Here is a 19108-nt window from a genome sequence, read left to right on the forward strand (position 1 = left end):
ACTCGACGTCTCGAATTAACTTTCAGAAAACAAAGGCAAATTCAAATTTTCATTTAGATGTTAATATAATTTTGACGAACAGAATTTCACTAATCTTTTGTCAAAGTAGTAAACTTACTAATCTTGGATATTTTCTCTTATACACTTCGTTAAAATTTAATGCATTTTTCCAGATTGTTCGGGGAATTCTACACAAGGACTCATTTTTCAAATATATTAAATTTTAAATTACTAAATTAATATTTTCAAACAGAAAAAAACAGATTATGTTATATTCAACACTCTGTTAGAATAGTAGGGAAAATTAAGTTACGTGTACCATCCCATTTGTTTGTATTTTTTTGTCACATCAAGATCAGTAGTAAATTAACGTAACGTAGCGATCATTTTCATCATCATAGATGCCAGGATGGCAAATATTTTATTTTAATTGAATAAAGGTGTGATATGTTCTCTATACTTAAAACATTCTTATTTTCCGAACCTTAAGTCAATCCTGCCACTTGCATTTATTAAGTCAGCAGTCCTGTCGAACTGAGCACCCCCGGGGTGTCTCTTATTCACCCGCAGACCTAGTACGGGGACAATACCTACTCTGGAAATGTGCAACTCAGATACGAGGTGCTAAGCCTACGGTTGTCATTGTGTTATAAGAAGAATTTATGACTTGATATCAGTTTTATATAAGCAATTAATACCTTCCCGCTAGGAAATTACAGGTGTCAACTTTACTATTGAGTAATGGGCTGTTTGAATTTCAGTATTGGAGTTTAATATCAAGCCTTATCTTGTTCAATTTTGGCAAGAATAAGTGCTTATGAAAAGAGGTTACTCTCAAATAACACATTTTCCGTAATATAACCCCCTCATCCCACATTCTCGAGTGTTTAAAAGGTGCGTACAAGATATGACATGCATGGAGGACACTTATCACCAGCTGAGACTCACATTTTTCCACCTGAGAATGCCGAGCCTTACTATTTCATTCTTGTCTTCTTTGTCCAGATACTGATGACATTAAAAACAGCAATAAAAAGACATTTTATATTAATAAAATATGCATTTAATTGTGCTATACAAAGTGAAGTATTCCTTTGACCGGAACTTTTGATTACATTTTGTCTTTTACAAATTCGTGTCAGTTGTCTAGTTCCTATGGTCGGTAAATGGTGCCATGACCTCCACCGTGGTGACTTCCATGAAGGTTAAATTGGTGAATATGAATATAAACTAATCAGCGGATCCAACTCAAGATATTAAAAGTTAGATACAATTCCAAAATCACTCCACTGACTATAATACAAAACGACAGCAGCGAACAATGATTACGAACTTAAAACTATCGGTGGTTCCGACCTGCAGTTTCCCAGAAACTAAATTAAAACAATGGCTTATACTGACCATGGGGCTGCTTCCAAAGCACAATCCTGAATCGATCATGTTTGTTGCCTAAAGGGGTCTAAAATCAAGGTTAAGGGCCCCTCATAATGTTAAACATCACCAGTAAAGTAGAATCATGGTATTTCACATGTACCGTTATTAATCACAAGTAACGAAGACTCACGGTGTTCCTCACATAGTTGTACTAATCACAGGGACCCGTACCATCCCGTGGTGTACTTCACGTAGTGGGTACTATTCGCAGGCAACGCAGATCCACGGCGTCGCTCATGCAGTGGTAGGCCTTCTAATCACAGGCAACTTCCGGACCCGAGGTTTTCCTCCAAATTCAGACCTACGATGTCCACAACCAGATAGTGAAACACCCCAGGGAGGTTAGCCTCTTTTTATCTCCTTGGCGAGTTTCAACCGAACCTGGACAGAGGGAAGCCTCCGTCATAGTGGCGTACTATACTCGGGTATTGTAAACCTGTAGTATTCCACCCACGACCCATGGTATTCCTCACATAATGGTAAATTATACTCATGGTGTTCCTCGCATGATGGTACTAATCGCAGGTAACCTCATGGTTCAAATTTCAGCATCCCTTGGTCGCCCCTTATGACAGGCAGGCGTTACCACGGGTATATTCTTCGTCCACAGGAGATGTAACTTCTGATATTTCTTTTGAAATTGTAAGAATTATGATATGCTGGAGAAATCAAACGAGTACAGAAATATGATAAATATTCTTGTAATTTCAATACCACACATATATCCCACAATATTATGTTTAGACTGCACTTATAACCAAAGTAGTTCCAAAACATTTAACGAATGATTTCTTCTATTGTTTCGAGTTGGTAACTAAGCACACCATGGAGTATGATAAGAACTGCACAAAGCAAATATCGCAACGTTTTCAACGGATTGTGATGGAAATCGCTACTTTTATGTGTACTGCGTCTTGGTTAATATCGCTGTTAGAGAGGATGTTCGCGGGTCCTCTTCAAGAGATTAGTTGTATTTGCAACCAAAATATACTAGACACACAGGAAATCAGACATTAATGTACTGATCAATGCGTAATATTTCCTGTCATTCAGAGTTCATAAAAATGCCTTATGCTTCTCCGTGACTGTGAAAGGATTCTTCATGAAACAATAAAAACACTGAGGTAATGAAGTAAGATTGACTGACGTAGCACCAAGAATGTTTTTTTTTACAAGTCGTTTTACGTAGCACCAACACACATAGGTTTTATGGCAACGATGGGGTAGGAAAGGGTTAGGAGTGGGAAGGAAGCAGGCTTGCTCTTAATTAAGGTACGGCCTTAGCAATTGCCTTGTGTGAGCATGAGAAACTACGGAAAACCATTTTCTAGGCTGCCGACGGTGGGGTTTGAACCCACAATTTCCCAAGTGCAAGCTTACAGCTGCACGACTCCCCAAGTATTTGTGCCAAATACTCTTCAACTGGAGAAAACGATACTCCCAACACACCCAAAACAAGTAAGATCGAATGGTTTGGGGTAGACTGTAAACAGTATTATTGTAAATAAAAGAATAAGCCCAAAACTGCCCTAGATTCAGAAGTGTGTGTCCGGGAAAGCAAATATGTTGCCCAAGGGCATGAGAAAATTCTAATGGATGAGTTAAGAAGAGTTCCTGACTACTGCCTACACGCGTTTTAGATAAGGTCTAGGAGGCAGTATACAGTAGAAAATGCGAAGTTTCCTGTGTACAGTCGCTCAAGAAACTAGAGATACAATGACTTTGTGTGTTTCCACGGCGTTTGCTTTGATAATAATTAGGTCTGATGAAATAGTAAATGCCTGGAACGTGCAATATAATGCGCCCATTATTTGTTTATTTGAGCGGCTGTACAAGAACATGTGTCTATGTATTTTGATTTGCAAATGAAGCTAGTGTTACAAAAAGCGTCACACTTCTTGGACATGCTTTATTAAAAATTTCACACAATTAGAACCACACAATACTAAACCGAAATAGGAGAATACGAAAAAGGTTCTGTACCAAAAATAGCAAGGCAAAGGACACGGTTCAATTCATGGTGCCACCACTTCTTGATCTGGCGAGTTGTGACCCTTTACAGGAGCAGTTCTGCTAACATTACCTGACGTGCACCTTAAGGACGCTCCTGAGCACACTTTTCTTTTAATTATCTCATATCACAGTGAAAATATCTATCAGAATGAAGAAGGCTGATATGAAAAGTTCTATGAAGATGATGATGCTTGTTGTTTAAAGGGGCCTAACATCGAGGTCATCAGCCCCTAATGGTACGAAATGAAATAAACATTTCAACTTCATCCACTGACCAAAATAAAATAAAAAAATGTCATGAAGAATGAGGGATGGACATGAACCCAACAAAAAATAAAACAAACAAACAAAAACTGTGGATCAGACTCAAAAAAGGATCGCAAATAATAATATTACTGACCAAGGGACCACTCGTAAAGCACAATGATGCTCGATGTCTACAGGGGTGCAAAATCCACGTCTAAGGCCCCACAGAATGGTACATGTCGCGAGTAAAGTAGAACCATGGTATTTGTCATGTTGGGGTACTAATCAAAAGTAACCAAACTCACGGTGCTCCACACAAGACGGTACTACTCACAAGTATTGTACTTCGTACAGATAAGGCAGACCTATGGTGTTTCTCACACAATGGCGCCACTCAGAGCCAACGCAAACCGATGAGTTTCCTCACCTAGGTGTACTAGTAAGGGTGCCGGTCCCACGGGCCCCGTGGTTTTCCTCACATAGTGGATACTAATCACAGGCAACGCAGACCCACGGTGTCACTCATATAGTGGTACAACTCACAGGCAACGCCCAGACCCGCGGTGTTGCTCACATGGGTACGACGCGCGGGTACTGGAAACCCCCCGGCCAGGATGCTACTAATCACAAACCCATTTTGTACCGAATATAGTGGTACTACTCGCAAGTACAGGCAACCGATGGTGTTCCCCGCGTGATGGTACGAATCAAAAGTGTTTTCATGGTTCTAATTCAATCATCCCTTGGTCGCTCCTTTTAGTCGCCTCTCACGACAGGCAGGGGATACCGTTGGTGTATTATTCGTCTGTGTCCCCCACCCACAGGGGGGTAAGGAGAGAGATAAAAGAAGAACAAAGAAGGGATCCGTCACTTCGAAAGATGAAGTAACGGACGAAGAAAGGCAAGGGCCACGAAGGGCGTGAAAATGAAAGACTCTCTAGGCCTCGAATGCTCTAATACCGTCGGGGTCGGAAAAAACAAGAGTTGACCAAGGGAGATCAGACAGGATAGACGAAAGTGAGGAGCCTGGCACAAAGTGGAAGCAATGCCAAGACTCAGCTAAGGGCCCCGTGGTCGCCAATCCACACTCCCAAGTTGAGAGCCCCTTGGGCCCCTGTTAGTCGCATATTACGACAGGCAGGGGATACCGCGGGTGTATTCTGCATGAGCGTCCCCCACCCGCAGGGTGTTCTGTGTTTGGTCCGCGAGAGGTATTTTATTTCCCTCAAGTCCGCCGGCAAGCCGGTTAGGACCCCCCTATCCCCACCTGGGACGCGCCACGTGGGAGTATCACCTCTCCCCCTGTTACGCCAACGTAGTAGGTACGTGGTGAAAAGTTCTAGCCCTCGGAAAATTAGTGTCTCTACAGAAAATAAAGCAATCATAAACGAAGTCGGAGAAGAACTAATGATAACATAGAGAGAGAACAGGCAGTAAAAATCCGAGTGCGAATTCGATCCAGTAACTTGAAGGCATGCCGGACCAAAGTTTGGAATCGTGAACTCCTCTGGGGAGAGTTTAACTGTAATTGAGGTGGTGCAGGAAACCTGAAATTTAAAATGCCACAATTTTTGAAAAGCATGGGGAACCCACTTTCTGGATAATCATAATCGACCATCAAATCGGCGAACTTTGGCCTGTTAATCGTCGCACAGGAAGTGCCGTACGTATTATTATTATTATTATTATTATTATTATTATTATTATTATTATTATTATTATTAAACTTACGGTATGGCACATAAAACACGATGCGGTTTTTTTACGTTCAACAAAAACTGAGTGAACCACTGAATCAATCAATCAATCAATCAATCAATCAATCAATCAATCAATCAATCAATCAATCAATCAATCAATCAATCAATCAATCAATCAATCAATCAATCAATCAATCAATCAATCAATCAATCAATCAAACAATCTGGCGCAATATTATTATTGAAGGTTCGAACTTTAAGAAATTTAGGCTTATGTCGTGGGGATGCTATATTACCCAGATTTTCGCGGGATGTACAGGAATCGAGATCCATGTCACGGCGTCCCTTAGGTAATCTTCTGGACACACAAATGTCCGTTTCCCGCCAATGAAGAAATAAATTGAAAAATGCGTATTTTCTTTTTATTTCATACCATTTTATTTTCCGTTTATTGATTGGGCGGTAGCTGAAACCCTTGTTGAGTCAACGCAAGCCACTATACTTGGGCACTCCTGCTTATTGAAGTTTATTTTGATTCCTCCTTAACCTTAATATTGTTGCAGTCTACTCTACCAGGCTGGTCCCGTGTACGGGATTACCTTTTTAAACTGAAAATGATGAGTAAGAGGCGTACAAATTACAGCAAGAGCTGCTATGAACTAATGCCACAGTGTGGGTTATTCTGCATCCCCGAATGGACTCGATTGAGAAGTCAAGTACATTATAATATCCTCTCGAAACATGCGGGTTTCTGGGCTCATGATTATGGGGAAAAGTAACGTTTTTTAAGTATTGAAAGAAATACACAGGTCAGTTTCACTTAACTAAACGGACAACCCATGGGTTTCGTTTTTCAAAATGTCTATTTTTAACATTTCCTCTGATTCACGTTTTTAATATACCAATTTTTAGAACAATAATTGTAATAGCCTATATGAAGAAAATCCATTCAGTGATGAAGCATCTCGTGCATCTGACGCAGTTTTTTTCTCTGTCCCTGAGACAAAAAGACAACTATGGTTAAATCTTATGACAGGGTGTGATATGAGCAGAAACAGCCAAGAAGTTTGGAGAGTTCTACGGCGCCTATACAGTGATCCTGTCCAACATGTTTCACATGCCAACTTGTAGGCAGACCAAATTGATCATCAGCTCTTATTAAATGGCAAACAACCTCGATTTGTTAAATCTGCAAAGAAGAAAATTATCCGACAATTAGATCAAGACAAGGGTATTCTTACTCTAAATTTCATTGTTTTGAAATTGTAAACAGTACTGAGGATGTGTAAGAATGGTAAAGCAGCTGGTTTGGATGATATAATATTTGAACAAATTAAGAAATGTGTACCTGTAACAATTAAATGGCTTACTGAACTATTGAGCAACTGTGTTCAGTCCTGTGAACTCGCGAAAATCTGGAGGAAAGCTAGAGTCATTGTCGTTCACAAACGCTGCAAAGATCGGGACGACTCTAAAAGTTATGCCATCTCTTTAATGTGCTAGAGAGATTTATACCTCACAGACTAACAGGAATACTAGAGCCACTCCTTATATTTCAGCAAGCTGGATTCAGGACGAGGAAGAGCTGCACATCACAAGTCCTGAAACAGAAACAACATATTGAAGACGGTTTCAAGAGACGACAAATCACCGGGGGCGGTATTCATCGAATTGTCAGCGGCTTATGACACGGTCAACCGCAGACTTCTCCTGCAAAAGCTCTGTAGTAACACCAAAGATTGTCAACTCACCTGGTGGACAACAGAGGTCTTTGTGGCAGAAAACCGAAAGCCATGTTCTAAGGTCCACTGCTCAATCCTCCTAATAGCTTGCTGTAATTGTCCCTCTGCGACTGCCATACTGCACGAGCAATAGTGCAGAGCAAAATCGTCCACATATAGGGACGGTATTACTGCTGGACCAGCAGCAGCGACAATACCGTTCATGGCAATCGCTAACAGAGTGACACTAAGGACCGATCCCTGTGGGACTCCATTTTCTTGAACGTGGTATTGGGAATATATCCTCCCTACTCGGACACGGAATAGACGGAGGGACAAAAAATTCGCAACAAATACCGGCAAGTGACCTCGGAATCTCCATTGATGCAGGACTGAAAGGATACCATATCGCCATGTGGTGTCGTAGGCCTTCTCTAAGTCAAATAAAACAGCTACCAAGTGCTGTTTGCGGAGAAAGGCATCCTGGATAGAACTCTCCAGGCGTACCAAGTGGTCAGTGGTGGATCGAGCGGCTCGAAAACCACATTGGTACTCGGACAAGAGTCCTTGTTTCTCCAGACACCACACGAGTCGGCGATTTACCATCCTCTCAAATAGCTTACACAGGCAGTTTGTAAGACAAACTGGTCTGTAACTTCCTGCATACTTAGGATCCTTGTCAGGCTTGAGGACAGGAATGACTATGCCCTCTCGCCAACTGAGACGGAAAATCACCCTCTATCCAGATTCGGTTGAACACGCGAAGGAGATATAGTAAACTATCATCACTAAGGTGTTTCAACATCTGGTTATGGATGTTGTCCGGTCCAGGAGACGTGTCGTTGCAAAGCGCTACGGCGCTGCGGAGTTCCCACACCGTAAAGGGCACGTTGTAGTCCTCTGAAGCTTGGGTGGCAAATCTAAAGTGATGACGTTCTGCACCCCGGTTCAGAGGGAGGAAATCAGGATGATAATTCCCGGAGCCAGACACATCCGCGAAATGACTAGCTAGATGGTCAGCAATAGCGAGAGGGTCAGTGGCGGCACTGCCTGCAATGGAAATTCCCGGTACAGCAGATGATACTTGGATACCCGAAATCCGTCGAAGCTTAGTCCACACTTGGAATGATATAGTATGTGACGTCATAGACGACACATATCTCTCCCATGAAGCCTTCTTACTTTGTCGAATAAGAACTCGCGCCTTAGCGCGGAGTTTCTTAAATGTTAACAAGTTGGCCACAGTAGGCTGTCTACGGTAACGCTTATGAGCGCGACGGCGTTCTTTGATGGCTGCTGCTATTTCATCGTTCCACCAAGGAACGAGCTTTCGGCGAGGAGTCCCCGAGTAGAACGGAATGGACTCCTCAGCAGCCGCAAGAATAACTTGGGTGACGTAAGTTATTTTCTCGCGGACGGTCCGCCTGATATCATCGTTAAAGACAGCTAGTGATGTGTACTTTGGCCATTCATGTTTAAGAATCCATCGAGGGAAACCTCGACGGGTTTATGTTACAACAAAGTAAGAATGATGGGAAAAATGTCACTGTCACAGAGATCATCGTGTGCATTCCACCGAAACAGTGGAACCAACGTTCGGCTGCATAGACTTACGTCTATGCGAGAATATGTGCCGTAAAGTACACTAAAGTGAGTTGGTTCCCCTGTGTTCAAAATACATAAATCCAAATCTGTTAGTAGTGTTTCCAGCTCTCTTCCCCGGGGGCAAGGCGTCTCAGAGCCTCATATGTGGTGATGGGCGTTAAAATCCTCCTATTAGAGGAAGGGAGGTGGAAGCTGATCTATAAGATCAGCGACATCATTTATGTTCAGATGCTGGCCTGGTGGAAAATAAATATTACACACTGTTGCTATGACGGGCAGCGGAACGCGAACAGCTACTGCCTCGAGTGGGGTTCTTAATGGAACCTCTTCGCTGTAGGTATCAGAACGTACAAAAATGGCAACATCACCGGAAGCCCGGTGAGCATAGTACCGTTCTGTCGAGTATAGTCTGAAATTTCTCAAGACCGTATGATGACCAGGTCTGAAGTTGGTCTCCTGAATACAGACTATACTCGCTGCGTACTCACTAATGAGCTGACGTAACTCAGCAAGATGCCTGTCATAACCGTTACAATTCCACTGTAACAGTGCCATAGTGTGGACTATAAAAAGAGTGTTAGGTTATGAGCGACAAAATGCTCGTAATCCCAAAACACTATCTACTTCTACATCCGTAGATATAGAGAACAGCGCGACATCCATCCCGTCAACAAAAGATGGCAGGGGTGCCGTCCAGAACTTCGACGCTTTTCGGGGGCGAGTAGGTACCCTACGAGGAGAGCGCGCAGGTTTGGGAGCAGGAGCACCTCCCGGCGCAGACTCATACCACCCACACGGGGGGCATGACTTCTCCTTCGCAGGGGAAGTCCGAGAGCGCTCAGCACGGGCGCTCTTCTTCGCCTTCTTCTTTTCTAGTTTAGACGGGCTGGGAGGTGGTTTCCCAGCCCCGGTCGACTATGCCGCCTCCGCTGGCTGGGGCACGGCTTTCGCCGACCTCTTGCTGCCAGCCTGCACAGACTTTTGGTTGGTCGAAGGTGGGGGGTGTTGTCCCCCCCCCCCCCCCTTCGAGCTTTTACTCTTTGCGATGTTGCTCTGAGGTGCTGTCCAATTATGTGCAAACAACAACATTTATTAACACACTAGCGGTAGTACCCGGCGTTGCCCGGTTAGTTTTTGAATGTTTACCTTTAATGTTTGTATTACCAGTTAGTTAAGTGTGAAGTGAATGCTTATAGAATTCTTTTGAGATGTTGATTTTTCGACTTATCATGTAGTTTTAGAGTTATTTAGATGTATCTGACTTCAAGTTTTAGATTATTTAATTATCGAGTAAACACTAATCTCGGTCATTTTATACTATTTACTTTTAAGCCCTTCTCAGCTCCTGCCTCGATGGAGGCTGAACGTGGACTTAAATGCTATCCACAGCGTCACAGTTCGTATCAGCGACACATAAACAATGGATTTCGACATTAATATTGGTTGTTTTACTTATTTTTGCACGTCAGCCCCTCTCATTCCCCAACACCAGCGGGGGCTAGGCGTATCTGACCTCCACAGTAATGTTTTCTATATAGTAAGTTAAGTTTGATTGAGAGATATGCTAGAACATACACACATACATCCTTAAACTCTGTCCCTTTGGACGTTTTCAATTTTTTGCCAGTTCTCATCCTGCCTGCCGAGTAGGACTGAGCTTTATCTTAAACGGCATCCAGAGTGTTACAGTTCATCTCAGCGACCCCGAAAACTATGGATTAGACACAAATTTCAGTAGTTTTCGGTTAATTTTTACATTTCGCCCCTACTTTAGAGGCTAGGAGTCTCTTACCCCAGACAGTAGGTCCAGTATACACACATGCATCCATTCTCTCGGTCATTTTCGAAATTTTGTTTTTAACTTTTTCTCACCGCTATGCGAAAGGAGGCAGAAATTGGACTTCTAAAAAAATTGGAGCGTTACTATTCATCTCAGCGACCCCGAAAAGAATGGATTAGACACTATTTTCGATTATTTCTACATCTCATCCCGTCGTAGGTGTGCTAGGGTTGTCATACCTCCACGCACTTTGTCTCCTGATAATAAGTCATAAGTGACCAAGTTTGTTTGAAATTGTTCCCGTAGTCCCGAAACGTATGGATTCAACACTAATATCGATCATTTTCAGTCTTAATTATATTTCGTCCCATTATCTAAGGCTTCTAGGGGTGTCTTTCCTCCTTAATATGTTTACAGGTAGTAGGTAATATTTGTATTAAGTTCAGCTGACAGTTATACTGATGATGATGATGATGCTTGTTGTTTTAAGGGGCCTAACATCAAAGGTCATCGGCCCCTAATGGTACGAAATGAAAGAACAAAAATTGCAAAGGCATCCACTGACCAAAATAAAAAGAAAATATGGAATGAAGAATGAATGGATGGACAGGAACTCAACAAAACACAAAACAAACAAACAAAAACCAGTGGATCGGACTCAATACAGATCGAAAATAACATTATTACCGACCAAGGAACCACTTATAAAGCACAATGATGCTTGGTGTCTAAAGGGGGTGCAAAATCCACGTCTAAGGCCCCACAGAATGGTACATGTCGCGAGTAAAATAGAACCATGGTATGTGTCATGTTGGGGTATTAATCAGGAGTAGCTAAGACTCACGGTGTTCCACAAAAGATGGTACTACTCACAAGTATTGCAATACGTACAAGTAACGCAGACCTATGATGTGTCTCACACAATGGCCCAACTCAGAGTCAACGCAAACCGAGAAGGTTCCCCACCTAGGTGTACTAAACACGGGCGCCGGTATTCCCGTGGTGTTCCTCACATAGTGGGTACTAATCACAGGCAACGCAGACCCACGGTGCTGCTCATATAGTGGTACAACTCACAGGCTACGCCCAGACCCGCGGTGTTGCACACATGGGTACGACGCACGGGTACTGGAATCCACCAGGCCAGGCTTTAACTGCTACTAATCACAAACCTATTTCGTACCGAATTTAGTGGTACTACTCGCAAGTACAGGCAACCTATGGTGTTCCCCGGGTGATGGTACGATTCAAAATTAGTTTCATGGTTCTAATTCAGTCAGCCCTTGGTCGCCCCTTTTAGTCGCCTCTTACGACAGGCAGGGGATACCGCGGGTGTATTCTACATGTGCGTCCCCCACCCGCAGGGGGTAGTGTGTTTGGTCCGCGAGAGGTATTTTATTTCCCTGAAGTCCGCCGGCAAGCTGGTTAGGACCCCCCTATCCGCCACCTGGGACGCGCCACGTGGGAGTATCACCTCTCCCCCTGCTACGCCTGCGTAGCAGGTGCGACAGTTATACTGGAACGTACAAAAAAAAAACATCCTTAATCTCGGTCATTTGGATAGTTTCTGTTCTTGACCTCTTCTCACCCGCCTGGCAATTGGGGATCAACTTGGACTTAAACGACAACCGGAGTGTCACTCCTCATTTAAGCGACCCCTAAAACCATGGATGTGACATTATTTTCGATTATTTTATATCTAACTCCCTTCCTAACTACCCACCAAAAAGGGGCCTTAATTTGGACTTTAAAAATCCAGAGTGCCACTATTCATCTCAGCGACCCCGAAAACTATGGATTCGACACTATTTTCGATAATTTTATATACCTCCCCCCCCCCCTTCCCCGATGGGGGCTGAACTTGGTTTAAAAGATTCCGGAGTTACACTGTTCATTTCAGTGGCCCCGAAAAGTATGGATTGGACAATACATTCCATGATTTTTATATATCAGCCCCTCGCCCCCCCCCCCGCTCCGCTCCTAAGGGCGCCTGGGGTGTTTTACCCTCACGTGGTTTGTCTCATGATACTAAAATTCCGGACTGCCGCTATTCATCTCAGCGATCCCAAAAAATGTGGATTCGACACTAATTACGATTATTTTTATATATCACTCCCCCTTGCCTCCCGCCCCTAATGGTTCCAGGGGTGTCTTACCCCGCACGTGGTTTGTCTCCTGATACTAAAAATCCGAGAGTGTCGCTATTCACTTTGGCGACTCTGAAAACTATGTATTCGACACTATTTTCGATTACATGTATATATCACTTCCACCTCGCCGCCACCCCAAAGGGTCTGAACTTGGACTTAAAAAAAATTGGAATGTCACTATTCATCTCAGCAGCCCCGAAAGGTATGTGTTCGACACTACTTTGATGATTTTTATATCTCAAGCTCCCCGCCCCCTACCACTAAGGGTTCCTGGGGTGTCCTATCTCCACGTGGTTTGTCTCCCGATATTAAAATTCCGGAGTGTTACTATTCACATCGGCGACCCCGAAAACTGTATATTTGACACTAAATACGATTACTTTTATATCTCACCCCCCTTGCTCCCCGCCCCAAAGGGGGATGAACTTGGACTTAAAAAATCCCGGGGTGTCACTATTCACCTAAGCGACCCCGAAAGTATGCATTCGACACTACTTTCGATGATTTTTATACCTCACCCCTTCGCCCCTCGCCCCTATGGGTTCCTGGAGTGCCCTACCCCCACGTGGTTTGTCTCCTGATAGTAAAAATCCCGGAGTGTCAGTATTCATCTCAGCGACCCCGAAGGGTACTCGACATTCTTTTCGATTATTTTTATATATCACTCCCCCCTTGTCCCCCCCCCTAAAGGGGGTTGAACTTGGAATTTCAAAATTCCCGGGATGTCACTATTTACCTAAGCGACCACGAAAAGTATGGACTCGACACTATTTTCGATTATGTGTATATATCACTCCCCTCTCGCCCCCACCCCAAAGGGGGCTGAACATGGACTTTAAGAAAATTCCGAGTGTCACTATTCATCTCAGCGACCCAGAAAAGTATGGATTAGACACTATTTTCGTTAGTTTTATATATGACCCCCCTCGCCCCCCACCACTAAGGGTTTCTGGGGTGTCTTACCTCCACGTGTTTTGTCTCCTGATACTGAAAATCCGGAGTGTCGCTATTCACTTTGGCGACCCCGAAAACTATGTATTCGACATTATTTTCGATTATTTGTATATATCACTCCCCCCTTGCCCCCACCCGAAAGAGGGCTGAAATGGACTTTAAAAAAATTGGAGTGTCACTATTCATCTCAGCGACCCCGAAAAGTATGGATTCGACACTATTTTCGTTAATTTTTATATATGACCCCCCTCGTCCCCCGCCCCTAAGAGTTCCTGGGGTGTCTTACCCCCACGTGGTTTGTCTCCTGATACCAAAAAATCCGGAGTGCCGCTATTCACTTTGGCGACCCCGAAAACTATGTATTCGACATTATTTTTGATTATTTATATATATCACTCCCCCCTCGCCCTCACCCCAAAGGGGGCTGAACTTGGACTTTAAAAAAATTGGAGTGTCACTATTCATCTCAGCGACCCCGAAAAGTATGGATTTGTCACTATTTTCGTTTATTTTTATATATGACCCCCCTCGCCCCCCCGCCACTAAGGGTTCCTGGGGTGTCTTACCCCCACGTGGTTTGTCTTCTGATACCAAAAATTCGGAGTGTCGCTATTCACTTTGGCGACCCCGAAAACTATGTATTTGACACTATTTTCGATTATTTGTATATATCACTCCCCCCTCGCCACTACCCGAAAGGGGGCTGAACTTAGACTTTTAAAAAAATTGGAGTGTCGCTATTCATCTCAGCGACCCCGAAAAGTGTGGATTCAACACTATTTTCGTTTATTTTTATTTATGACCCCCCTCGCCCCCACCCCTAAGGGTTCCTGGGGTGTCTTACCCCCCCCCACGTGGTTTGTCTCCTGATACTGAAAATCCGGAGTGTCGCTATTCACTTTGGCGACCCCGAAAACTATGTATTCGACATTATTTTCGATTATTTTTATATATCACTCCCCCCTCGCCCCCACCCCAAAGGGGGCTGAACTTGGACTTTAAACAAATTGGAATGTCACTATTGATCTCAGCGACCCCGAAAAGTATGGATTCGACACTATTTTCATTTATTTTTATATAAGACCCCCTTCGTCCCCCCGTCCCCAGGGGTGTTTGGGATGTCTTACCCCCACGCGGTTTGTCTCCTGATACCAAGTCATAAGTGTATCAAATTTGGTTGAAATCGCTCCAATGGTTTGGGAGGAGATGTGGTACAAACCCACCCACACACATACATACAATGACTTTTATATATATATAGATTGTTAAAAATGTAAGATTTTATATTTTGTTCTATGTTATAAATGGATAAAGATACTAACGCCAATATGATAGATTTATTTTATAAGAATAAAACACATTACCAATATACAAGAGAAAAATTAAATAGCTTACTAGACAAAGCATAACAAGGAGAATGTTTGGATTTAATTTTACTTAAAAATGGTTGTGTAAAAATTACAGTTTATGATAACGAAAAATATATTTTTGTAGAATTAAAAGCTTTAAATAAACGTTTAAAACAGAAAGATATAAAAAAGGTTCTTATAGGCAATTAACAAATGTTACGTAGAAGAAGAGTGTTCGAATTCTAGGGAAGAAAGCGAAGAAGATACAAAAGAATATTATAAAGAAGAATATTCTATATTTGGTTGTACATTAGAAAGGTGCGTCTGAGAGACTCCCCCGTTTAGTTAATACATATTTCTGTCTCTTCTTCTTCTATTAAAGGAGATTTTATGAGAATGTTTACTAGAATAAGTGTCTTTCTATATAGTTCAAATATTCTAAGATCTGTTTTATTAAAATATTTATAGTTTTTAATATTAAAAAATTAAGGTCCTATCTGCTAGAATAAGTGTCCTTCTATATTTATTTAAAATTGTAACGAGTTGTCGGCGGCCCTGAAGAAGGTTTTCCGTAGTTTCCCATTTTCTCAACAGACAACCTTAATTAAGGCCACGACCGCTTCCTTCCAACTCCTAGGCCTTTCCTATCCCATCGTCGCCATAAGACCTGTCTGTGTCGGTGCGACGTAAAGACACTAGCGAAAAGAAGACTTTTCTTCCTTGTGTATATGAATGTAAAGGACATACAGCCTGAAATACTCGACAAAAGTGAATGAGAAAACGAATGCTTTCCTTATACGAAAGGTTAATACATGTGATTTAATTGTAATTATGAAATGTTAACAGAGAGATGCAGGCAAAACAAACTGAAAACTTTTGAATAGACCTGCAATGTAGTGTATAACAATTAGGGGAAGAAGTTAAGGAATTATGTTGTGAAACACAAACGTGATTTTAATTTAATAATTTGTTACAAATAATGAGCATCTCTGAATCATTTTCTATATTCAACAGAAATAATGTATATAGCAATGACTTATATTTTCCTTGAGATCAAAGGCCTTTTAAATATTCCATATTGATTAATTAGATTAGTTGGGTGGAGAGATAGCCAGATTTTCTATAGGATATTCAATTTTCGCTCTATTTTCAAGACCTTTCAATTTAATACAGAGCTGTTAGATGAATTTGTTTAATCTTTTCAATGGTATCCTTGGTTAGATAAGTATTTATAAGTATCTCTAGGTTAAGAATGACAGAAATTTATGGAAGTACATGAATTAATTCGCGAGATGGAGACGTCCAACGAGCTTATATGATATATATTTATCCGTTTGTCTCATCTGATACAACGTTTCTTAAAATAATCTCGTAATTATTCTCCTGTTTCTTATATTTGTTGTTCTTTTCAAGTTCTTTCTTATATCCCTCTTGTATAGATCTTCTTTGCTCCAAATAATAGAGTTTTCTTTCTTGGATTCCTATATTTTCTAGTTCTTGTTCTCTTTTCTTAGTACACTGTAAATATATTCTATTAATTGGTTTAATTTATTTTATGGAATATGGATAAAGTTTGCTATGGATATTTATTCTTTTTCCGGACACAAATGGAATACATTTTTTAGTATGAGTTAATCCTAATTCTTCGATATTTATATCTTTGGATATGGGCGAAAACAAGCTGTTGGATTTAGAACAGTTTCTCCAGCTTCTATATAACATTTTTGGACTATAGATATTATTTAAGTTGTCTTGATCTTCTATTTCTATATAGTTACAGTAATAGGCTAGAGAATGTGCATAGATGTGTGGATTGTTGCGAGAGTCAAGTTTGAAGACAGGAATCATCATTAAAGGCCATTAAAGAAGGATTTATGTGATAGGTTGACAGGCCTTGGGATACTTTGTATTAGCGCCGTATTCGTTGTGTGGGCGATTTGATCTCCGGCAATGTGCGCGACGTTATGAGGAGCATGTGACCTTCCGTCTGGTTTATTTTGCCATAGAGGTGAATTCCGACGACGTAGAATGGCCCATTTCTTTAAATTCCGGCGAGGCGGAGTTTTACACCTCAAGAAGTGCAGCTTTTTGTTGAATTGAGATCTATTTGTTTATTCGCACCCGTGCCTATATCTGTTCAGTCGTGGTGAGATACTTGCATACATATGCAAATCATTAAGTGGATAATTATATTAATCGACGAGTAAAAACGCAGGATCATCTATATAAGCCTGGTGTCAATAAGACAGGGATAGTGATGATTGTTTTTTTATTTTCTTGTTGTGGATAGACGAATGCTAGAGATTTAAATTCAGAGGGTTATACTCCCTGTGTGTGAACGATTTTTGCGGTGGGATGTAGGAGTAAAATGATATAATTTATATTTGTGTAAAAGGGTTGACATTATGGTTTACACGTTGTGTGCGCATTTGTGCTCTTTATGTGGTTATTTAAATCCACGTGTTTGGGATTATATTTTGATTTTATTCGCGTATTTTATTAGTTAACGTAGCGTGGACCCACAAAGAGTTAAATAGATAAGTAATTAGTCGCAGTTCCCCCCTTTCTAGCGAGTTGTGTTAGGATCCCACTACGATGTTAAGGGTAGAAATGGTATGAGGCGAATCATCTTTCACAAAGTAATATAACACTAGAGCAGAATAAGAGGGCCTAAACGTTTATGTACAAAAGTTTGTCTTCATAAATAAATTATTGTTATTTTAATCTGTTGTTGCCTGTAATTTATAATAGGATAGCTTCTCCTTGTTTCCCTTGTCTGTCAGTTGAAGTATATATTTGCCACAATCTAGGCCACTGCAGAATTAATACATTCGAAAGGAATAGTGTGACACGCACATGCCTGAGTTCGCCAGTTTAGTCGGAGCAATGTCCGGCTCCATGGCTAAATGGTTAGCGTGCTGGCCTTTGGCCACAGGGGTCCCGGGTTCGATTCCTAGTAGGGCCAGGAATTTTAACCATAATTAGTTAATTTCGCTGGCATGGAGATTGGGTGCATGTGTCGTCTTCATCATCATTTCATCCTCATCACGACACGCAGGTCGCCTATGGGAGTTAAATCGAAAGACCTGCATCTGGCGAGCCGAGCTTGTCCTCGGACACTCCCGGCACTAAAAGCCATACCCCATTTCATTTGTCGGAGCAATGCCAGATTTGTGTACATGTACGGGTCAGTATTGACACTTCCGAATGCTTCTAACTAGATAATGCACTTGCACTGAAGCAGGTTCCTTATTCGTCTGGCCAAAGCATCAGTCTGGCATGCATTTTTACTTACCTTGTCGATGTGGATGACTGTTCGTTTTTTTTTCTTTTTTTTTTTTAGGTTTACGTGGAATCAGAACCAAAGGAATATGCTTGCTTGTCATAATCGTTAAGAAGTTAAGTCTGTATGGTCTGGTAGCGTGGTTAGCCGGTTCGAGTCCCGTAGGCGGAGAAAATTTTCGCCATCAGGATATTGGCCGGCAGGGTAGGAGAGTTGGTGGTATACAATGTTGAATCACTAGATTGCGTATCACAAGCCTGGAATCAATTCCAAACCCCTCTGCAGTGTTCATATGGGGTGATGGTGATTCTTACGTCGGGGTGGAGACTTTACTGTAAGCATTGAGCAAACCCCTGTGTATTAATCGACAGGAGTACTCTAGTATTGTAAGCCGTAGTGTTAAACACAGGAATTACATAAGTTGTGTGTGAATTTGTATTTGGTGACGCTCGATTTAGAATGTTAAATTAGTAGTATTTCTTGTAATATTTTCTTTCCATGGAATTGCTTATTAAACTCTTGTTGTTTGTTTGTTTGTTTGTTTTTGTTTGTTGTTGTTGTTGTTGGGTAATTATGTTTACTTTACTTTATTATTATACTATTGTAAGTGACCATTGCCACCGCGATATTTGCCATTTGCGATGCATTTGTTAATAATAATAATAATAATAATAATAATAATAATAATAATAATAATAATAATAATATGCCGACACCGGGTTCCAGCCTCTCCTTACCTCACCCTCCCACATCCAGACGCGCAGGTCACCCATTTCTGTCAAATAGAAATACTTACACTAGGCAAGCCGATGATGTCCTCATGTGATAAATAAAAGTAAAATAAAGAACCACACGGACGTGATTTCTCACTTC

This window comes from Anabrus simplex, chromosome 4 (assembly GCF_040414725.1).
Source record: "Anabrus simplex isolate iqAnaSimp1 chromosome 4, ASM4041472v1, whole genome shotgun sequence".
In the NCBI taxonomy this organism is placed as follows: Eukaryota; Metazoa; Arthropoda; class Insecta; order Orthoptera; family Tettigoniidae; genus Anabrus; species Anabrus simplex.